Source organism: Antechinus flavipes, chromosome 1 (genome assembly GCF_016432865.1).
Source record: "Antechinus flavipes isolate AdamAnt ecotype Samford, QLD, Australia chromosome 1, AdamAnt_v2, whole genome shotgun sequence".
Taxonomy (NCBI): Eukaryota; Metazoa; Chordata; class Mammalia; order Dasyuromorphia; family Dasyuridae; genus Antechinus; species Antechinus flavipes.
In genome coordinates this window covers 725,152,786-725,160,488 of record NC_067398.1, presented here as the reverse complement: position 1 = coordinate 725,160,488, position 7,703 = coordinate 725,152,786, and positions in this window count along the sequence as shown.

Below are 7,703 nucleotides of genomic sequence, written 5' to 3'. Positions count from 1 at the left end.
TTACAGAGAAAATCCTGCATTAAAGAGAATGGCTACTAGCAAGTGGATCAGCAACCCAAAGCTAGCCTTTTACTAGCAGAAATGTTTGGACAATGGAGGTGAAATATAAAATGTCTAATCATTCCCCAGAAATTGTTCACTTTTTGCTTGTCCTTCTTTCTTGAAGAGGACCAATGACATCAGGAAGGGGATATCATGACTTGCAAGTGAATTGGATTTAAGAAAGGGAGGGCTGTACAAAATCACCTGCCTCACTCTTTAAAGTCATTTGGGTCCAGTGGCAAGATATAGATGGAGACAACTGGAGATGGCCCTGGATGCAATGGGATACCTTGGCCTTTTCAAGATAAGGTCTTTAACATGTCTCAGTTTGACTGAGTCAACATACATTCAATGATTAAGACTAGGTAAAAATAAGGCAAAGAATTATTTCTCTTAGTCAAAAAACAACATCAAAACCAACTCGGTAGGAAAAACCCTCAGGATTTCTGGCCATTTACACTCAGAGCCATCAAGATTCAAACAAGGACCAAGTGAGGCTTGAGCTGGGACCTATTGTGGCTCATCAATGAGAACCAGAGTGATTTGGATTTATGACATGATCTTTAAAAAGGAAATCTAGCTGGTCAAACCTAAGGTATCTTGAGCAATCAAAATTTATATTCCTTTGGGCCCAGATAAAGAGTATGGTTTCCTCTGTGGGACAGGAGAGGAGAGAGGGAGGGACGAAAGGAAGGAAGGAAGAAGGAAGAAGAAGCTGCATTGTCCAATTGGAACTGGTCAGTTGGGTCCCCAATGGGGCAGCTCCTCCTCCTCACAAGTTGTTTATCCCTCATTCTCGAAGAGGACCATAATATCTGAAACCTTGTGTGAATGCAGGTGTTTGAATGTTGTCAGATTGGAAACCCTTTGAGAACAGAGCCTGCTCTTTGCTTTTCTTTGTATCCCCAGAACTTGGCATAGTGCCTGGCACATAGAAGTCATTTAATAAATGTTGACTAGTCATATTTGGAGTCTTATCCTCTGAGAGCTGGTCAGCTTCATGAGGGCAGGGAGGAAGTGTTAGTCAAAGACCTACATTTTAAATGGGAGTTTGGGGAAGACCCAGGACCCAGTGGACCTCTGCCCAACTTCTCGGGGGACCAGTTACTTTGGACACCCCCGCAATGTTCCTTCTTGTCCCTGTGTGGATCTAAACTAGAAGCAGAAGGGCGCTCCAGCTTCTTCAGCCCCGGGGTTCTCTTCCAGCACCAAGGACAGCGTTCTGCACTTAGAGCTGGGCACGGCCAAGAGCGCTGTGCTGAATCCGAAACCCTGATTATTAGGAAACCCCAGCTTCTCCAGCTCCAGAATTCTCCTCCAGCACCGAGAGCTGGGCACAACCTAGGGCACAGCGCTGAACCCGAAACCCTGGTTATTAGAGGACACCCCCGCTTCTCCAGCTCCGGGGTTCTCCTCCAGCACCGAGGACAGCGCTCCGCACCGAGAGCTGGGCACAACCTAGGGCACAGCGCTGAACCCGAAACCCTGGTTATTAGAGGACACCCCCGCTTCTCCAGCTCCGGGGTTCTCCTCCAGCACCGAGGACAGCGCTCCGCACCGAAGCTGGGCACAACCTAGGGCACAGCGCTGAACCCGAAACCCTGGTTATTAGAGGACACCCCAGCTTCTTCAGCCCCGGGGTTCTCCTCCAGCACCGAGGACAGCGCTCCGCACCGAGAGCTGGGCACAACCTAGGGCACAGCGCTGAACCCGAAACCCTGGTTATTATCGTTATTTTTGGACCACACCTCCAACTTCAATAGTGTAAACAGCAAACTCCCGCTCCTGAGGTCAATGTGCTGCTCTGAGTTTTAGAGCCACGCGCGGGTACACGGAGCAGGAGAAGTCAGAGGAAGAATTGGAGCCGGGCCTTTCTAAGTTGAGACTCGGTGGTGGTTATTGTTAGCAAGGTGGGGAAGGGGTGGGGAGTGTGAGGGATGTAGAAGACCCTTACCCAAAATGACTACTCAGAGATCACTCAGTAGAAGGCAGAAAAGTTGCTTATTGAAAACCTCCGGAGGATGAGCCTATCCATCGCGAGATAAGAAAGAGAAAGCTCGGGGTAGGAGGGCTAAAGAAGTAGTAAAGATACATAGCTTTTATACAAGAAATCACATCCCAAGTAAGAGAGCATTGAGAAGGGGAGGGGGAGGCATCTAATTGGTTTTTGCTATTTGGGGAGATTGGAATGGAAGGTTTCTGTTTCCCTGAAATCTCCTGATTTCTGGGAAACAGAAAATCAGGCCTTCAGGCTTAATCAAGCATTTTTTTCGATAAATGTCAAATATCAATAAATGTCATCAGCTCAGGTTAAGTAAATACGTTTCTAGCTGGCCAAGGCTCAAGTAGATATGAGCCTGCACATATTAAACAGATCATAGAGGAGACACAGAAATAATAAAATACAGAAAAAGAATTCATACATTCCTGTAAGTTCTTCACCTTATCTATTCCCCACGGGGGAGACAGGGGGAAAGCCTAGAGTTTGGGAGGGGGAAGAGTGGGGCGGGCAGAGAGGAGGCGGGGGAAAGGACGCCCCTTATTGGATAATTCTCTTCCCCATCTCCCTCGGTAGACCAACGAGCATCTTTTCTCCCCAGGGGCCCGTGGCCACACCAGGCAAAAGCGCACTGTGCAAATGCGAGCCTCCTTTCCCTGCCCCTCCCCCCTTCTCCTTTCTCAGTCAAGGCTCCCAGAGCTCCGCCTCCCCTCTGGACCCAGCCCGGCCGCCTCGCATTTACTCCCGTCTGGGGACGCGGGGATGCCAGGTTCGGGCCCCGGCAGTGGGAGGGTGGGGTGGGGTGAGGAGACAGAGGCCAGAAGGTTGGACAGGTCCTGATAGAGTTGAAGGCTGGGCTTGCGAGAGGGGGAGTGGATGTGGGACGAGCGAGACTGAGCGGAAGTGACATCCATCCACGAACTCTTTCACCCGCTCCTCCAGTCAGATCTCTGTCCCGGTTTCCCTGGTAACCACACCGAGACGGGAAGAGGTTTCTGGGAAGTGTAGTGCGCCGGCTGCGCGCAGATCCTCCTCAGAGCTCTAGTGGCTCCAGTCAGCTGGTCGGGACTTCTGAGGTGCCCTTCACTCTCTTCCCACCCAGCCAGTTTTTTTAAATGGAAAAAATTACATGCAAAGATAATTTTTAACACTTTTTAAAATTTATTTGCAAAACATGTGCATAGATAATTTTCAACATTCACTTTTGCAAAACCTTGGGTTCCAAATTTTTCCTTCCCTTCCTCCACCCCTTCCCCCAGACGGCAAGTAATCCAATATATATTAAACATGTGCAGTTCTTCTATATGTATTCCCACAATTATCACGATGCACAAGAAAAATCAGATCAAAAAGGGGAAAATGAGAAAACAAAATGCGAGCAAACAACAACAAAAAGAGTGAAAATATTATGTTCCAGCAGTCCTCTCTCTGGGTGCAAATGGCTCTCTTCATCACAAGACCACTGGAACTGGCCTGAATCGCGTCATTGTTGAAAAGAGCCATACCATTTAATTTTTGAACGACTTTGAATTCCAAATTTTTCTCTCTCCTTCCATTCATATCCTCCTCTCCAAGACAGCAATCAATCTGATATAGGTTATGCATGTACAATCAGGTCAAATATATTTCCTCATTAATTATATTGTGAAAGAAGAAACAGAACAAAAGGAAAAAAAACAAAGAAAGTGAAAATAGACTACTTTGATATGTGTTTGGAGACCATCAGATATATTTTTGGATGTGAATGGCATTTTTCATGATGAATCTTTTGGAAATGTCTTGGATCAAGAGCTAAGTCAATCAGATCTTACTGTTGTTATGTAAAATGTTCTTTCTGTCCAGAGTGGGAAATCTTGAGTTCAGTGTTTGAACTTAGCCCTTTGTGGCTGAGAAACCAGATCTGTTACTTCAGGACCTATGTTATACTGACCAGAAACTTTCCCTCATAGGGCTAAAAGATTTTGAGGAGAATGTGTTAACATTAGGGTTAGAATATGTCAAAGATAGGTCTGCTCCAATGAGATAATGCATTTCTCTGCAATCTTATCAGAGATAAGACTTGGTGGGAGCAAGATATTTTCAAGAAATTTGAGTCCTTTAAGATAGAATCATCCTTTTATTGAATAAAACATAACCCAAGAGTCTTATCTTCATTAACACTTTCTTTGAGCTCTGAGGTTACTTTTTTGAGGAAGAAGATGTTTTCCCCAAACTCACAGTACACTTCTCCACAATTTTCCCCTTTGATACTTCCCAAAAATATTAGCTCTGAACTACTCAAAGTGTCTTATTCACAATATAGAAAGTCAGTTGTTTGTACAATAAAATAAGAATCTTAATCCAAAGACTTATAGTGGAGTACAAATCATATGAAATACAAACATTCTCTTAAATACTAAATGACAAACATTAGTCACTTGTACCGCAATAAATCTGGGAAGGAAAAAAAAAGGCAGTTTGAACAAAGCTTCTTAGCAAGAATGGAGGGTCAGCATAATTTCTTTAACCCAGTCTTTTCCCACACAGCTTTTGGAGCTATTGTTTTAAATGGTAGTATCTATTTGGCAAAATTATTCATACTTAGAAAGGTGAGGAAACCTAGACTTCAGGAATAGCATGTTTGTGGCTGAAACACAAAGTATTCCTAACCACCGACTGAGACATTATTACCAGTAATTTTAGGAGGAACTGGAATATGGAAGACCTAAGTTTTAACTTCCAGTTTTTATCTTAAATCTGACACCTCAGTGCCCTTCTAAAAGGATGAGGATAATTGAAAGTAAATATAACTGAAATTAGAAAAACAGATGGTACCAGAGAATGGATCTTGATGCCCATTTAGATAATAGGCTTTTTATTCCATCATCCTAGGTGTAGCAATAAACATTTCACTTTACTGCTACTTTCATAATACTGTACCTCTTTATTTACCAAAAATTTCTCAATCCGTTTTCAGAATTGATTTCCTATATTGGATCTTTCCCTTGCAAATTAGCACACATTTTCTCATGCAATTGAAATTCACAGTAAATCTTACACTTTTTCCCTGATTGAAATAGAAACTTCAAGGTTTATAGATAGTTTCTCATTTTGTCAAGTACAATGTTTCCAATTTGGTTTCTTAAGAGTTTGTAAATGCATGGTCTATTTAATTCCTTCAAGGTGCATTTGCTTGTAGGCAATTAAATTCTCACTACATTCTTAGAAGACCACTATTACCCATTTTAACAACATGATACTTTTGTGTTTTTCCAAACTAGTTATTTTCACTTTTACAAATTTTCCCTCCCCCCTCCCGAGATGGACGCCTATGCTAGGCTGTTCTCAAGCAGCCAATAAGGCTCTGGAATATCAAATTGCAAAATTATACCTCCCCTTTACTTTTGGAATCATTAGGGACAAAATTTTTAGACTGATATCAGTTCCATTTAAAATAAAATGTTTCACTCTCCAGGGAAAGAAGAAAGTGAAGAATCGGAGTGCTGTTTGTATGGAAATTTCACAGTTTTTCTACTTTGAACAATCTTAGAACTGCACTAAAACCCATAAACTATTTCAGATGTATAAAACAACAAAAATCACACTCCCATCATAACTTGGAAAAATATATTAAACAGATTACACTTCAGTCACAAATTTAACCTTGAATTAGTTTGCAATTCCATTGATTTCTGCAAATGGAGAAAAGATCTTTCTTCTTATCAGCATCTCTCTCTGCATTTCCAACTTGGCCATAATTAGCAACCTAGGGATGAGATTATGTTTTGACCACTTTGAAACTTTTAACAGAAAAATTCTCTCTTGTTTTTCTTTAGCTGAATTTACCAGGTCACACAATGCAGCTAATGCTAACAGTATACATTACGTAAAACAAAACCGTATTCACTCATTAAAAATCTACAGTATAAAATCTATAGTAAATATATATAGTTTGGGAAAGTGAGGCGTCCCAGGATATAGGGTGAGGCTGGAGTCAGGAAATTTTTAGGACTTTTTAAAGTTTCAATTTTTTTCTTGCATGATCATCTTGTTTTCTTTCTCCAGAGTCTTTTAAGCTACAAATAAGATTCTTTTTGCATTTTTTTCCAATTTCTGCTTTGCAAAGATACCAAGAGTGCATCTGCTTAGAATGGGCAACTTCCATAAGCCAAGCCCTTCCAAATAGGTGAATTTGTCAGAATTGATACTAGCATCACGTGGCCATTGTCACCTAAGGTTTTTGTTAGCATATAAATTCCAGACATGACAAATGTCTCTAGAGAGAACTTTTGGCAGTTTCCTGGGTGAGAACAGAAGGAAAGGTAGAAAGAATCAGAGACAAGAGCAGAGCAAAAGTGCTTTGCAGGTAACATGCTGCATTTATTATATATTTACTTAAAAATCAAGATGTATGGGGCAGCCCGATGGCATAGTGGATAGAGCCCCAGTACTTGGGGAAGTACTAGAACACAGTGCTGTTTATTAAATGCTTAATAGATTAGACTAATTGGCCACCTGGGCCTTCAGTCAGAAACCCAAAGGAAGATAGCCCCTCCTCCCTCTTTATGGACTGACTTTTGGACCTAGGCCACCAGGAAGCTGTATCATTGGAAGGCACTTTAGTCCCCTAAGTCAATTAAGTCTTGAGGAGAGTTTCACTGAACAAACGGAATAATCTACATAATAAAAATTAGTCCTGACACATGCTACCCCTTGGTAGTAAGATCCTAAATGCTTTCTAGAGCAGTGATGTTAAACTCAATTAGGAATGTGAACAATCCATACAGAAGGATCCTTCCATGCTGCAGGGAGACTTTGTTTTAAAATGTAATGTCTGTTCCATGATTTTGTGATGAAGAAAGCCATCTACACCTGGAGAGTGGGCTGTGGGAATTGAGTATGGATCACAGCTTAGCATTTTCACTCTTTTTTTTGTGGTTTTCTTTTTTTCTTTCTCATTTCTGTTCTTTTTTGATCTGATTTTTCTTATGCAGCACACGTTTGGAAATATGTATAGAACAATCCCACATGTTTAACATATATTGCATTATTTGCTATTTAGGGGAGGGGATGGAGAGAAGAGAGGGGAAAAAACTGGAACCCAAGATTTTGCAAGGGTAAATGGTGAAAATTATCTATGCATATGTTTTGAAAATAAAAAGCTTTAGTAATAAAAAATAAATATAATACTATCTATTTTATTTATTTTGTTAATTTTCAATTATATGTTAATCTGGTTTGAGCTAGGCTCTAGTAAGTCACTGATCAGTGAGGATATTTCTGTTCTAGAGGACCTGCAAACATTTCAAATTACTTTAGGGCCATGATTGATTGGCCCTAGTGGACACAAGAAGTTTGGCATATACAACACTAGAGAAAGGAAAGAAAAAAAAAAGCAAAAGGATAAATACTCCTTCAAGCACTGTGACAGCCCTCAGGAGGAGTGTCAAACGTGGAGGAGGAGACAGATCAGAAAACCCAGGCTCTGGCTCCCCATTCTGGAAGGACAATATGGAGCATGTGTGGAACACCCCCAGATCTTTGCAGTTTGCCGGGGTTTTTTAGTGGGGCAGTGAGAACCAGCAGAAACACCAGCTACAATGTTGAAGATGGTACCACCGGATGAATGCTGATCCTCAGGTGGCTTAGAGGGCAAAGAAACTGACCCTTTTGCCGGCCCTCA